Raw genomic sequence first — 16,646 nt, 5'->3', positions numbered from 1 at the left:
GTTATCATTGATCTACAATGATATGAAAAACATTATGTTTACTAGATTCCCCCCTTCACCAAGTCCCCCCCACAAACCCCATTACAGTCACTGTCCATCAGCATAGTAAGATGCTGTAGACTCACTACTTGTCTTCTCTGTGTTGCACAGCCCTCCCTATGCCCCCCCACATTATACATGCTAATCGTAATGCCCCCTTTCTTTTTCCCCGCCCTTGTCCCTCCCTTCCCACCCATCCTCCCCAGTCCCTTTCCCTTTGGTAACTGTTAGTCCATTCTTGGGTTCTGTGATTCTGCTGCTGTTTTGTTCCTTCAGTTTTTCTTTGTTCTTATACTCCACATATGAGTGAAATCATTTGGTACTTGTCTTTCTCTGCCTGGCTTATTTCACTGAGCATAATACCCTCTAGCTCCATCCATGTTGTTGCAAATGGTAGGATATGTTTTCTTCTTATGGCTGAATAATATTCCTTTCTGTATATGTACCACATCTTCTTTATCCACTCATCTACTGATGGAAGCAAGGCTATTGTAAATAGTGCTGTGATAAACATAGGGGTGCATCTGTCTTTTTCAAACTGGGCTCGTGCATTCTTAGGGTAAATTCCTAGAAATGGAATTCCTGGGTCAAATGGTATTTCTATTTTGAGCTTTTTGAGGAACCTCCATACTGCTTTCCACAATGGTGGAACTAATTTACATTCCCACCAGCAGTGTAGGAGGGTTCCCCTTTCTCCATACCCTTGCCAACATTTGTTGTTGTTTGTCTTTTGGATGGTGGCAATCCTTACTGGTGTGAGGTAATATCTCATTGTGGTTTTAATTTTCATTTCTCTGATGACTAGCGATGTGGAGTATCTTTTCATGTGTCTGTTGGTCATCTGAATTTCTTCTTTGGAGAACTGTCTGTTCAGGTCCTCTGCCCATTTTTTAATTGGATTATTGCTTTTTGTTTGTTGAAGTGTGTGAGCTCTTTACATATTTTGGATGTCAACCCTTTATCAGATCTCTCATTTATGAATATATTCTCCCATACTGTAAGGTACCTTTTCGTTCTATTGAAGGTGTCCTTTGCTGTACAGAAGCTTTTCAGCTTGAGATAGTCCCATTTGTTCATTTTTGCTTTTGTTTCCCTTGCCCGGGGAGATATGTTCATGAAGAAGTCACTCATGTTTATGTCTATATTTTTGCCTATGTTTTTTTCTGAGAGTTTTATGGTTTCATGACTTACACTCAGGTCTTTGATGCATTTTGAGTTTACTTTTGTGTATGGGGTTAGACAGTGAACCAGTTTCATTCTCTTACATGTAGCTGTCCAGTTTTGCCAGCACCATCTGTTGAAGAGACTGTCATTTCGCCATTGTTTGTCCATGGCTCCTTTATCATATATTAATTGACCATATATGTTTGGGTTAATGTCTGGAGTCTCTGTTCTGTTCCACTGGTCTGTGGCTCTTTTCTTTTGTCAATACCAAACCGTCTTGATTACTGTGGCTTTGTAGTAGAGCTTGAAGTTGGGGAGCGAGATTCCCCCACTTTATTCTTCCTTCTCAGGATTGCTTTGGCTATTCAGGGTCTTTGTTGTTTCCCTATGAATTTTGGAACTATTTGTTCCAGTTTGTTGAAGAATGCTATTGGTAATATGATAGGGATTGCATTGAATCTCTGGATCACTTTAGGCAGGATGGCCATTTTGACAATATTAATTCTTCCTATTCTTGATCACAGGATGGTTTCCATTTATTGGAATCTTCTTTAATTCCTCTCATGAGTGTCTTGTAGTGTTCAGGATATAGGTCTTTCACTTCCTTGGTTAGGTTTATTCCTAAGTATTTTATTCTTTTTGATGCAATTGTGAATGGAATTGTTTTCCTGATTTCTCTTTCTATTAGTTCATTGTTAGTGTATAGGAAAGCCACAGATTTCTGTGTGTTAATTTTGTATCCTGCAACTTTGCTGTATTCTGATATCAGTTCTAGTAGTTTTGGAGTGCAGGCTTTAGGGTTTTTTATGTACAATGTCATGTCTTCTGCAAATAGTGACAGTTTAACTTCTTCTTTACCAATCTGGATTCCTTGTATTTCTTTGTTTTGTCTAATTGCCATGGTTAGGACCTCCAGTAGTATGTTAAATAACAGTGGGGAGAATGGGCATCCCTCTCTTGTTCCCAATTTTAGAGGAAAAGCTTTCAGCTTCGCACTGTTCAGTATGATGTTAGCTGTGGGTTTATCATATATGGCCTTTACTATGGTGAGGTACCTGCCCTCTATACCCATTTTGTTGAGAGTTTTTATCATGAATGGATGTTGAATTTTATCGAATGCTTTTTCAGCATCTATGGAGATGATCATGTGGTTTTTGTCCTTCTTTTTGTTGACGTGGTGGATGATGCTGATGGATTTTCAAATGTTATACCATCCTTGCAACCCTGGGATGAATCCCACTTGGTCATGGTGTATGATCCTTTTGATGTATTTTTGAATTCGGTTTGCTAATATTTTATTGAGTATTTTTGCATCTATGTTCATCAGGGATATTGGTCTGTAATTTTCTTTTTTGGTGGGGTCTTTGACTGGTTTTGGTATTAGGGTGATGTTGGCTTCATAGAATGAATTTGGGAGTATTCCCTCCCCTTCTATTTTTTGGAAAACTTTAAGGAGAATGGGTATTGTATCTTCTCTGTATGTCTGATAAAATTCCAAGGTAAATCCATCTGGCCCGGGGGTTTTGTTCTTTGGTAGTTTTTTGATTACTGCTTCAATTTCTTGGCTGGTAATTGGTTTGTTTAGATTTTGTGTTTCTTCCTTGGTCAGTCTTGGAAGGTTGTATTTTTCTAGGAAGTTGTCCATTTCTTCTAGGTTTTCCAGCTTGTTATTATATAGGTTTTCATAGTAGTCTCTAATAATTCTTTGTATTTCTGTTGGTTCCGTTGTGATGTTTCCTTTCTTGTTTCTGATTCTGTTGATGTGTGTTGATTCTCTTTTTCTCTTAATAAGTCTGGCTAGAGGCTTATCTATTTTGTTTTTTTTCTCAAAGAACCAGCTCTTGGTTTCATTGATTTTTTCTAGTATTGTATTTTTCTCAATTTTATTCATTTCTTCTCTGATCTGTATTATGTCCCTCCTTCTGCTGACTTTAGGCCTCATTTGTTCTTCTTTTTCCAATTTCAATAATTGTGACGTTAGACTATTCATTTGGTATTTTTCTTCCTTCTTTAAATATGCCTGGATGGCTATATACTTTCCTCTTAGAACTGCTTTCACTGCGTCCCACAGAAGTTGGCGTTTTGCGTTGTTGTTGTCATTTGTTTCCATATATTGCTTGATCTCTATTTTAATTTGGTCATTGATCCATTGATTATTTAGGAGCATGTTGTTAAGCCTCCATGTGTTTGTGAACCTTTTTTGTTTTCTTTGTACAATTGATTTCTAGTTTTATACCTTTGTGATCTGAAAAGTTGGTTGGTAGGATTTCAATCTTTTGGAATTTTCTGAGGCTCTTTTTGTGGCCTCGTATGTGGTCTATTCTGGAGAATGTTCCATGTGCACTTGAGAAGAATGTGTATCCTGTTGCTTTTGGATGTAGAGTTCTATAGATGTTTATTAGGTCCATCTGTTCTAGTGTGTTGTTCAGTGCCTCTGTATTCTTACTTATTTTCTGTTTTGTGTATCTGTCCTTTGGAGTGAGTGTTATGTTGAAGTCTCCTAAAATGAATGGATTGTATTCTATTTCCTCCTTTAATTCTGTTAGTATTTGTTTCACATATGCTGGTGCTCCTGTGTTGTGTGCATATATATTTATAATGGTTATATCCTCTTGTTGGACTGAGCCCTTTATCATTTTGTAATGTCCTTCTTTATCTCTTGTTACTTTCTTTGTTTTGAAATCTATTTTGTCTGATAGTAGCATTGCAACACCTGCTTTTTTCTCCCTCTTGTTTTCATGAAATATCTTTTTCCATCCCTTGACTTTTAGTCTGTGCATGTCTTTGGGTTTGAGGTGAGTCTCTTGTAAGCAGCATATAGATGGGTCTTGCTTTTTTATGCATTCTATTACTCTTTTGTGTCTTTTGATTGGTGCATTCAGTCCATTTACATTTAGGGTGATTATTGAAAGATATGTACTTATTGCCATTGCAGGCTTTAGGTTTGTGATTACCAAAGGTTCAAGGTTAGCTTCTTTACTATCTTACTGTCTAACTTAACTCGCTTATTGAGCTATTATAAACACTGTCTGGTGATTCTTTATTTCTCTCCCTTCTTATTCCTCCTCCTCCATTCTTTATATGTTAGGTGTTTTATTCTGTACTCTTTTGTGTTTCCTTTGACTTCTTTTTTGGGTAATTTATTTTATTTTTTGTCTTTAGTTAGTATTTGGTTGGTCTGCTTTATTTGCTGTGGTTTTATTTTCTCTGGTCACATCTATTTAGCCTTAGGAGTACTCCCATCTAGAGCAGTCCCTCTAAAATACCCTGTAGAGGTGGTTTTTGGGAGGCAAATCCCCTCAACTTTTGCTTGTCTGGGAGTTGTTTAATCTCTCCTTCATATTTAAATGATAATCATGCTGGATACAATATCCTTGGTTCGAGGCTCTTCTGTTTCATTGCATTAAATATATCATGCCATTCTCTTCTGGCCTGTAAGGTTTCTGTTGAGAAGTCTGATGATAGCATGATGGGCTTTCCTTTGTAGGTTACCTTTTTTCTCTCTCTGGCTGCCTTTAATACTCTATCCTTGTCCTTGGTCTTTGCCATTTTAATTATTATGTGTCTTGGTGTTGTCCTCTTTGGGTCCCTTCTGTTGGGATTTCTGTGTGCTTCCGTAGTCTGAGCAACTATTTCCTCCCCCAGTTTGGGGAAGTTTTCAGCAATTATTTCTTCAAAGACACTTTCTATCCCTTTTTCTCTCTCTTCTTCTTCTGGTACCCTTATAATGCTGATATTGTTCCTTTTGGATTGGTCACACAGTTCTCTTAATATTGTTTCATTCCTGGAGATCCTTTTATCTCTCCACGTCAGCTTCTATGCATTCCTGTTCTCTGGTTTCTATTCCGTCAATGGCCTCTTGCATCTTATCCATTCTGCTTATAAATCCTTCCAGAGATTGTTTCACTTCTGTAATCTAGCCTCCAGACATCATCCCTTAGCTCTTGTATATTTCTCTGCAGCTCTATCAGCATGGTTATGACCTTTATTCTGAATTCTTTTTCAGGGAGATTGGTTAGGTCTATCTCCCCTGGCCCTCTCTAAGGGGTTGTCTGGACTATTTTGGACTGGACTAAATTCTTCTGCCTTTTCTTGGTGATAGAGGTAGCTGTAAGCTGGTAGCGCGTGTGTCAGCTGGGAGAACAAAGTCCTTTCCTACTTGCTGGTCACCTTGCCCTTCTCTGCTGCCTGTGTTGGTTACCCACATTCCTGGAGCAGCTTCCAGGTTAATCCCCTAAGCTGCTGTGGGTGGGGTCTCCGTCAGAGTAGTGCAGAGCCCTGTGGGGAGTGGCAGGTGTGCCGGTTGCACTCTCCTGTGAAAGTGGTGTCCCTACCAGGCAGCTGTGTGCCAACAGCGGCCTTTGGGTATGGCCTGGGCAGCTGTGTGCTGGGCTGATTGGCTGCTGGGGATGTGGCTGCTCCTGGGCTGCTCTTCCGCCGCCACTGCCAGCTCCCGCAGGCCTCTCCCAGGCCCCTCCGGCGCCACCACCGCCGGCACATACAGGCTGCTCCCGGGCCGCTCGGTTGCCAGTGCCGTGAGCTCGCATGGGCCGCCCCCTCTCCCCTCTGGCGCTGCCGCTGTGGGCTCATGCAGGCTGCTCCTGGCCCCCTCTGGTGCCACCGCCGCGGGCTTGCACAGGCTGCTCTGTTGCCGCTGCTGCCAGCCCACGTGGGCTGGCCCCGGGCCGCTCGGCTGCCACCACCGCAGGCTCATGCAGGCCGCTCTGGTGCTGCCTCTCCCACCGCAGTGCTCTGGCACTGCCTCTCCTGGTGTGCGCTGCCGCTCTCCTGCTACTGGGCTGGTGTGTCGGGGTCCACGCTGGTTGGGGGAACGACTGGCAGGCTGCTTATCACCATGAGGGGCTTCAAAGCTGCGCTGCCACCCAGGGGTTAGGTTGCCTAGAGTTCCCCGGATTCCCAGGTGCTGGGGTGTGTGTGTCAGGATGACTTCGTCCACTGTGAGGTCCCTGTGCCTTTAAGACTTGCAAAAAGCCCTCGCTTTTTTTTTTTGTCTCAGGGGCACTGGTTGTGGGGACCTCCTCGCAGGTTTTGCTTTTCCATTTCTCTAATATCCAGTACCCCATGCACCATGTGTCTGCGCTCCTGGTGCGGATTTCTAGAGCTGATTGTTTAGCAGTCCTGGGCTTTCACTCCCTCCCCGCTCCGACTCCTTTCTTCCCGCTGGGGTCTGTGGTAGGGGGGCATTCGGGTCCTGCTGGGCCCCGGCTTATATCTTACCCCCTTCGTGTGATGCTGAGTTATTGCAGATGTCGATGTAGCCTGGCTGTTGTACTGTATCTACTGGTGTCTCTTTTAGAGATAGTTGTATTTGTTGTATTTTCAAAAATATATATGTTTTTGGGAGGAGATTTCTGCTGAACTACTTGTGCCACCATCTTGGCACCTACTCTAATTTATATTAAGAAGCAAAATATAAACCAATTATAAATTTTGGGGTTAAAAAATAGTAATGAATTACTTGCCATATACCTCACAACTGATCAAGACACATCAGTGTGTCATGATATGTGATTTTTGAATTTTGTATTTATAGAAGAGTTGCAATGATAGAACAAAAGTTCCCATTTACCCTTATACTCAACTTCCTCTAATGTTAACACCTTTCATAACCATAGTACAGTTATCAGACTAAATATTACCATTTATTTATTTTAGTTAAAAGGGTTTTTTGTTGAAGAGTAGTTGATATTCTATATTTTATTGGTTTCAAGTCTACAACATAGTGATTCAAAAGTTACCTACATTATTAAATCCTCACCCCAACTAGTGTAGTTACTATCTGTCAACCTAGAAAGATGTTATGGAACTATTGACTATATCTCTATGCTGTACTTTCATCCCCATTACTAATTTAAATTATGATTGAGATTTTGTGCCTCTTTATCCCCTTTACCTATTTCACTCACCCACCCAATCCTCACTATTGGTACATTACTATTAACTAAGTTACAAACTTTATTCTGGTTTCACAAGTTTTTCCATTAATACCCTTCTTCTGTTCCAGGATCCAGTCTGCTGAGATACCACATTACATTTAGCATATATGTATTTTAACAAATAAGATATAAAAGTAAGAGGGAAAGCATTTTACCCATACTCAGATATTACTGCTATTAATATTTTGGTATATATTCTCTGCCTGATATACACATGCACATAAACACACACCACATCCTTGTCAGGATCAGACTGCAAACCTACTTCTGTACCTGATTTTTATCATTTAGCAAATCAGAAATATTACCCTATGCTATTAATTAGTATTTGAAAATATGTTTAATGTGTCCATAATTCTTATCACATGGATGTAATTTAAGGTAACATTACCAAATGTAATTGGCACGAGATTATTGAATGTTTGTGTCCATTTTTCCTCTTACAAATGACACTGTGATGATTTTCAGTACACATGAGCTCTGGGCAGTTTTCACATTTCTGCAGGTATTTATGAGGAAGAATATATCATATGAAGGTCCCCTTTTATTATTTTTTGAGATTTAAAAACAATTATACTTCTATTACACTTATGAATTTTATGTTATTTTTTATTGGGATATAGTTGATATGCAATATTGTATTAGTTTCAGATTTACAACATAATGACTCAATCATTGTATATATATTACTAAATGATCACCATGGTTAAGTGTACCCCCTGTTACTAAGCGGGTGACTATACCATACTAAGTGGGTGACTGTACCATGATATTGCAAAATTATTGGTTATAGTCTCTGTTGTAGTTCTGTTCCTATGGCTAATTTATGTTATAATTTCAAGTTTTTATTGTATTTTTAAATTTAATACTAACTTAAGTATACTGAAATCTCTAAAACTAAAAGTGAAAATCTCCTCCTACTCTGGTAGACTTACTTCTCTGAGAGAAAGGAAGTATCATGAGGTCTCTGGCTTTGAGGTGAGCCTGTGCAACTAAAATTATTAGGGGTGCTTCCAGCAATCATGCAAAATGCAGCTTCACCCTGGAGCTTTTCATAAGGGAGTTCTTAGAAAAAATATCCCTTTTGTGGTCAAGGGTAGCATTACCTGGGCGTTTCCTGTAGATACAGTTGACCATTTTTATTTTCAGGATTTGCTACTCATTTGTCACTGGAGAGTCAGTTGCATTACTAGGTAACAGACATCAACACCAGGGATAAAGGATCCCCTGATTGTCCCTTGCTTGTGGAATAGATAATTCATCTGTTCCCAAGACACTAAGTCCTACAGGGGCCAGCCCCTGAGCTGCCATCAGCTGGCACTATTATTGGCCATGAGAGTATCAAGGAAGCATCTGGGGAACCCCTGGCTCCCACAGCTGCCAGCACAGTGGCCAAGCACTGTGAGCCCAGGTTTATGTAGGGCATCCTGCTACCAGGGAACAGAGTGTGGGTAATGGGATAGTATGCCCTCTGAAGTTACACAGGCTGGGTCTCACGTCCTACAGGGTGGGATCCAATACCTACGAGGGACTCTTTCTACTTTAAACAAGTAACTGAGCACCTCTGAACCTGAACTTTCTCAACTGGGAACATGAGATTGTTACACAGGCTGTTGTATAGTATGAGTGAGATGTGAAAATGTCTGGTACAGTGCCTGGCATATACTGTGCCATTGGATAAAAGTTTCTTAAATGAAGAGATGAATATATGACTCACAGAGCCAGTTGAACACTGTTTTTAAAACAGTGGTGTGGCCGGCTGTGATAGAAAGCATAGAAAATATCAGTGCAGTAGGTTAAATGTCAATTTCATTCATTTTCCAGGGTTGCAGACAACATAGACTAACTCCAGCCACTAACATTAAAGGAATGTGCTGAAGCGACACTGAGTTTCTGAATTCTCAGAGAAAACTGAGGCTCACAGAGTTAAGTAACTTGACCAAGGTTGACCAGCTATTAAATGATAGAACTCGAATTTGACCCCAGAACTGCTAACGCCTGCTTAACCTTGATGCTATGCAAGCAACAGTCCCTTGAAGGAGGCTACACAAGCCAAAGTTGGAAACAGAGAAACTCACTTACTACTTAGGAATATAATTTCCATTTCCTCTCCTAATGGGACCAGCTACCACCAGTTGCCATGAAAATTATGGAACTTCAAGTTTTGGTGTCTTGTCTAAAGGATAAAATTTATGTTTTTATTCAGTTTTGTATAGATGTCTCTTGAAAGAAGTATTCAAAGTGTAGAACTTCCACAAAGCTTCATTTTAGCAAAGATATAGGTCTGTTTAACCATCAAGATTAAAAATATGAGTTTTTTTTGTCTCAGACTAATCTGAGTTTGACAGATCTACTATTTCCTAACTATGCGATTCTGGACAAGTTACTAAACACCTTGAGTTGGATTTCTTTGACTTTACAGTGTTCCAAAGGTTAGAAGAGCTGATGTACATAGAAAGTTTACCACATTGTCCTGAACTTAACAAATTCTCAAAACACTGTTACCATGTCGCAGATAATAATATGTAACCCCACTAAGAATAGGTGTGTTAAGCTTCTCACTTATAATAAAGCCTAAATAAAACACTAACTCATCACTTGCCGATACCTTGCTTCCCTCTGGAGACCTGCTCTTTCCTTCAGAAAATCCTAATCCACTGACAGCTGATGGCATTTAATTCTAGAGTAATTATTAGGAAGTCAGTTAAGTATTTATCCTTCAGCTGTAAGTTTATGCTTTAGCAAGAAATATTCTTTGAAGGGATATTGAGGGTCACTGTTGGTCCACATCAGCTGAGGTTCCACATGGGGTTTGTGGAGTTCAATAATCAGATAAGCAGGAATCATATGGCGAAAAGAAATCAAAGTCAATGTAATAAAGAGCTCTGTGGAGCACGTCACTCAGGCTAAGATGACTGAAGCCCCCGCTGCAGTTTGTGTGGCTTATAAACCTTATCAGGCTCTCACACTTGGTCTATTTCCTTCATCTTTTTTTTTCTTTTTCCTAATTTCCTTCATCTTTTACCTGCTTTAATTCCACCAACTCTTTTTCCAGGCTCTGGAAGTGCTCCTTTGATTCCCAATGATGTATTTTCTTGTGTCCTATTATTTTTTTTCTGAAATGTGATCAGAGTTTTCAGTCAGTACTTGGGGACCACAGTGAGCTTCCTCCAAGCACTTGGATGTAAGATTATGAGGAGTGACAAGCCAGTTTCTCTGCTGGATGCCTCTAGCAACTTCCTCTCAGTAGTCCAGTAATGAGCTGGCCCTGCTGAGACAGTCAAAACTTCTACTGGTTGACACTGATGCTGATAATGCAAACTTCCCATAAGATGGGCACTGAGAATTGAATGTTTTTCGCACTGGCAAGGCCATGCCTCATTGTCAGAGCCACAGGGTCAGGTGATCTCTGTCACCTCCCAGCTATAAATGTATGAGGTGGCAGAGGGCTGTGGGGAGGTGGGGGTCGCCTCTCTCCTGGCAAATTTAAATGATCTCCAGTGGTGCCAACTTAAGCAGGACATACTCAACTTGAAGCTGAGGGATGGCTAGAGACTAGGGGACTGCCTGCGTTCTGTTCCTTGAGCCCAAATGTTGATGTCTTCATTGTGCGTCATTCTAGTATTTGACCGTATCTCTTTTGCAACAGAAAATAATAATTGTTTCTTATAATTGGATTTTAAAACAAGCACATAACACTTTAGAATGGGGATACCTAAATTCAATCCCAAGAACTGTAAGATATGCCCATAACTCATTTGGCTGATCCATTCATTCCTTTTTTTAAAAAAATTTTGGTAAAATACACCTAATATGAAATTTACTATCTTCATCATTTTTAAGTATAAAAATCAGTGGTATTCAGTACATTCATACTGTGATGCAACCATTACTACCATCCACCTCCATAACTCTTTTCATCACTTAGACTTACTGAGACTCTGTACGTATTAAAGAATAATTCCTCATCCCCCCTCATCAGAGCCCCTGGCAACCACCATTCTACTTTCTATGTCTATGAACCTGAGCTCCCTAGGTACCTTACATCTGTGGAATCATGCAGTATTTGTCTTTTTGTTCCATTCATTCTTAAGTTTCATTGATAGAACCAGAAGTTAGCCAGTGGACTTTCTAGAACACTTGGCAATCTCGATGCATTAAGCATTTGTAAGTATATCTGATTTTCTTTATTCCAATGCCATGTTCACAAAGCAACCTTCTGATTATGGTATACCTTCTTCCTGCTGATAAAATGAGTTGCCTCCCCAGCATCCATCCCATCCCATTTATACTGTATGGCTTTGTACTGCAGGTGGGGTGGTATTACCATCCCTTAGCTCCAGAAATTGGCCGTAAACCAATTTTCATAAACCCATTCTCTTTGCCACAGTGATTGAGTCAGGTATGGGCACTAACCTAAGCCTAAACAAGTCCTCTGGCTACAGCGATGAGTTCATGGACAGGTACTTAATATAAGTCAGTCCAATCAAAGTGAAGTTTAGGACTTTTATTTGATTGTTAGGCATAAAGAAGCCATCCTTCTTTTCCTAGAGTTTAATTTAAAAATGCATATCATCTTATTGCTATTGGCAGCTATTTTGTAGCCAGGAGAAGAACTAGTCCTAAGAGGGTGCCCATATTGTGGAAAATAGGACCAATACATGGAAAGAAATTTAATCATGGTAATAATCTTAAAACCTGCTGGATCAAGCCTTGCCTGGAGCACTCCCTTCCACAGACCTTTTGAGATATATGAGTCAGTAAATTCTCTTTATTTTTTTAACCAGATTTGAACTGGATTTTCCATTCCTGGTTTTTAAATACACTTTAATGGATTATCCATAAAAATCTACAGAGTCAGAAAGCAGTGGTTAAATGGACTTTATATATTCCTGTTGACACTAATTTCTCATTGTGAAAAATAAATTGGTATTCTGTTTTATACATTATCTTCTTTAGTGTGTTTAATGTGAGATGTGGATTCATTCTCAGGACCCTGATAAAATTTAGTTTCTGACTTTGTCCTGTTGGGGACCATGGCATACATTCAAAGTAATGAATATCGTACTGTGGAGGCATCTTGGGAGAAGACCTTAGTGACCATATATGGTCTGCCTTGATAGATCTTGAACCTGAGTTTCCATTTCATTGCTTTGAATTTCTGTAGCCATTGGAAATTTTTCAGGACATCAGTGATGGGTCTGAAATAGAAGCCAGTGCTAGTAGCCCTGGGTTCTGACACTCGACCTCACAATCCTGGGAGCCTCCTGCTTAGGTCCTGCTCCAGTCTGAGCCCTTTGCAGGGAGCTCTGATGGAAGTGTCAGCATCTAGTGCAATGCCTAGTATCTCCTGCACTGACGGAAGCTGAGGGGCCCCTCTAGTGCTGTCTTTGCAGCTGAGAAGATGAGAAGATACCAAGTTCAGTGAAGGGTCAAACTGCTTTTCCTGGTCTTGTCTAGCAACTCTTCGCACTTATCCAGAGGCACTAGATGAGACCTTTTTGTGGTAATATTGTGTGTTCTCAGTGTTTCCCTGCTTCCTACTCCATACATAAAAAGATCTATGCATCATTTCTCTTTCTGATGGCCCTGGGTAAAAATAGATTACACACTGGAAAGAAACAGCACATTAACAGTAGGGTTGTTTCCACAGGGTGTGCTCGTGAAGCATTTCTTTCTAAAGGTACTCCTCGTGCAAAAAAAGATGCTAACAGAAGATTGCAATTACACAGAAAACCTAATTATTGCTTTTAATTTTGCTCTACAAGTTGAGAGCTCTTTGAATGCAGGGAAAGTTGTAGGTGAAATCACATTCAGCCATCCTCCGGAATGTCCGTGGACACATATTCCATCAGCTGTGGTTAAACGCAGAGCTCTTTGTCCGGTTAGCATCAAGGCAAGAAGTACTTGGAATTCCAGCCCATAAACATTTAAACACAGCCACTCTAAAACTACTGTGGCCCTGACTTGTATTTTCTCATTTCCAGTGAAGGGGCCATTTTTAAACAGAGCATGCTATGTGAACTGGTAGAATAGAGTGCCACAAAAGTCTTTATTAAATTATAGGTGGACTTGTGGGTTCTGCTCAGGGCAAAGGAGGGTTGGCTGAGTTGAAGTGAAATAGGTCATACTGATCTGAAAGGTCCACTGGGCCCTAGATATTAGGGAGGAGATCATAAGTGGAAGCTATTTTTATTTTCATCTTCTAGGCTTTCTATTCTACATGGACAATTGTCAGGATTGAATAAGCCATGACATGAAAACGACACATTTTCTAATTGGTTCCTTGGAAAACTTCAGAATAAACCAGTTTACCTTCTGTAAAATCATAGAAGTGAGCAAACTCTCAAAGTCAGCTCCACGGTTAAAACAGGAAAGCCTCAAAGCAATCCATGATGTATGGGCCTCGGGTATATGTTACCCTCTCTAGAGCAAATACTTCATTTCTCTTGTGGCTGGTGTTTCCCAGGGTGTATTACATCTTCTACCTCCTGTGCTTTCATTAGGAGGAGAAGATGGCTGTAGATTTAATGTCAGAGCTTCTGCTGAGCTTCGCCACTTCTAGGAATGTCCTTGGTTTTGTCTGTTCACTGTGACTTTCCATATTGTTTATAAATAAACTTCTTGGGTGCTGTGTGCATGAGAAAAATGTGAAGATGAGTGGGAGTTAGGTTCTAAATTAAACAGCAGTGTTTCCTTAAATTGGGGCCAATGTGTTAGCAGAAGCAGTGGTATTTGGAAATTATTGCTGAAAGTTCTGGGATTCTTGAAGGAAAGTTCAGAACTCCTGAAGGCTATGTGTGTTAAATATGCATATTGAAAGGAAAGAACTGTTGATAACTAATATAGACGTTTGCTGTCTGTACTCACTGAACTTGTGTGTTCACTTTATGCTGCTCAAGCCAGTGATATAACCAATCACACACTCAGCTGATGACTACTAATGTCTCTGAAGCAAAACAAGACAATTTTTATCTAAAAGAAAAATTTCTTCCCTTATTTTCTTCTAGAAGATCACTGAGATGGCTAGAATTTCTACGTTGTTTGTGCCCCAGAAGAGCTTCCAGTAGATAGTGCAAAGGACAAGGAGAGAATAAAGAAGAAAAGATAATGATCAAACGCCTCTTTGTTGGCAAAAATAACATTGCTGCCTCCAAAGGTTTGTGTAATGTTTCCATTTACCTAGAAGCCCCTGTGCTTTCTGGGGAGTTTCTGTGAAGGTCCTACTCTGTACGGGGTAAAGATCAACAAAAGAGCAATTCCCAGTGGATGGAATGGAATTGTCTCTCTTCCCTGTAGAATCAAGATATAAAATGAATCTGGACATTTGTTCAGGGGGTCTTAGCACCGGAAGCAGTTTCATGCATGGATGTGGCATTGCTCTCAAGGGATTCCTGTAAATATATCACACAACGAACTGTTCCCCGCAGTAGTGCTAGGAAAGGCATCTTCAAAGAGGTAAGGATGTACACTGGCTCCTTACCTGGACACCTGGGAAATCCTGATTGTCTGTTGAACAAAGTCAAACGTCTCTGATCTCTGTTTCCTATGTGGAATTGTCCTTTCTTTGTGCCCCTGTATATTTAGTTCTTCATTTATTTAGTTCTTGCCTCTGTTATACCTTTCAAAGTATTACAAATATCTGTTGACTTGCCTTATGCCAGGAACTGTGCTAAGTGTTTTACCAGTGACTCTTAATAACCACCTTAGTATTATCTCCATTTTACAGATAAGGAAGTGAAGTAATGTATGAAAAGTGCCTAATATCTAGCATAGAGTAAAAATGCAAAATAAATTATTAGAAATAGTGAATACAAGTATTTATGTATTGACCTAATATTCCTTTGAGATAAGGGCAGAGTCTTATTCTTTTTTGTAGTCCTAACCCCTAATAGAGTGCTTGGGACCTACAAAGTGCTTAATTAATTTTGGTTAAAGATCTGAGTGATTAACCAGATCTGAATCTGCTTAGGAGTGTATAGTAGAACAAAAGTGATTCAGGTTATATAGGAAGTAGAGCTTCATATCTTTGATAAAATATTTATCTTCTTATAAAAATAGTAGAAGCGCATTGAAGAAAATTAGGACAATACAGAAGAATATATACTTTTCACAGTCATTTTTCACCAGAGACAATAATTTTCCTTCCAGTCTTTTCTCGATGCATTTCTCCTTTGATATCATATTATATATTCAGCTTTGTAGGTTGCTTTTGGGCTATTGCAATATCATAAATATTTTTCCATGTTTCCATGTCATCAAAAACTTTTAGTAAACTTTACTTCTAATTGGCATACAGTTAAATTTGTTTATTATAGGAATTTACTTACCCTTTCCCTTTATGTTCAATATTTAGGGTGTTTATAATTTTTCACAATTATAAATAGCATTGTAATGAGCATCTTTGTAATATATATAAGTCTTTGTGCACATCTCTGGTAATAACTGTGGTATAAGAATTTGTAGGCATGGAATCAGTGATCAAAGCATATCAGTATTTTTAGGCTCGTGATACATAGGCACATTGCCAGTATGCACCCAAGAGAGGTTATACGAGTTTATACACATACTAGCTGTGTCTGAGCACACTCACCAACATTATTATTACCTTTTACATTTTTACTAATTTGATAAACTGAGAAAGACATTGATCCAGGCTCAGAAGGCTTACTGTATGGTTATATTTATATAACATTTTGTAAAAGGGAAAACTGTAGGGAAAAAAGTTGGATCAGGGTCTGGGTGTGAGGAAGAGATTGTCAGGAAAGGGGTCTGAGGGAACTTTATCTTGTGGGGTGGGGGGGAAGAGTGCCATATCTTGATTTTCCTGGGACTTTTACAACTTGTGTATATTTGTAAAACTCATTGAACTATACACTTGAAAAGGGTGAATTTATTGTACATAAATTATACTTCAATAAAGCTGACTTTTAAAAAAATGCCATTGGCTTATGTTTTTAAGTCATAGTCCTTTTGTGTTTCAGTGAAATTGAAATAGCTTTATATTTATTGCCACTTATATTCCTTCTCTGGAGAATTGTCTTTCATCCCATTGCATCATTGTGTACCAAATCTGAGTATTTTCCCTATTAATTTGGGTAGTCTTTTAATGGTGTCTAACAAATGTGCCAAAAATATTTTCTAAATTTGTTTCAACTTGATTTGTGAATATTCTATGTATTTATGTGATCTAGCCAAATTTGTTGACCTTTACGTAAGTGGTTTTTTAAATTTCTTAGCAGAACTTCCTGATGGAAATCTTTGAAACACTGTCATGTTTCAGGAAACTCCACTTTACTTTCTTTTAGGAATTCACCAGGTAAGGTATGGAATGGGTAAACTTTTCAAATTAAAAGAAGACTACAACCTCTGTATGTGTAAGTGTAGTGGTTGACCTTCCTGAAAGATGCTCACTGGCTCCTCCTTTCATCCTCTTCTAAATGGTACCAGTGGGCTGATGACTGGAGCCTGTGGCTCCACAGTCCC

General features: G+C 39.5%; 1 long non-coding RNA gene across 1 annotated transcript in view; it reads left to right on the top strand.

The window, feature by feature from the left end:
- The window catches only part of LOC130682999 (uncharacterized), a 30,087-nt gene extending 13,995 nt beyond the window's left edge, over positions 1 to 16,092 (top strand). The window contains exon 4 of the long non-coding RNA XR_008996538.1: positions 8,985 to 16,092. This is a non-coding gene — a long non-coding RNA (uncharacterized LOC130682999). The remainder of the gene's footprint in view (positions 1 to 8,984) is intronic.
- Positions 16,093 to 16,646: the final 554 nt, after the last annotated feature.

The sequence above is a fragment of the Manis pentadactyla genome, chromosome 3 (assembly GCF_030020395.1).
Source record: "Manis pentadactyla isolate mManPen7 chromosome 3, mManPen7.hap1, whole genome shotgun sequence".
Lineage (NCBI taxonomy): Eukaryota > Metazoa > Chordata > Mammalia > Pholidota > Manidae > Manis > Manis pentadactyla.
This window is presented reverse-complemented; position numbering and strand designations above follow the sequence as displayed.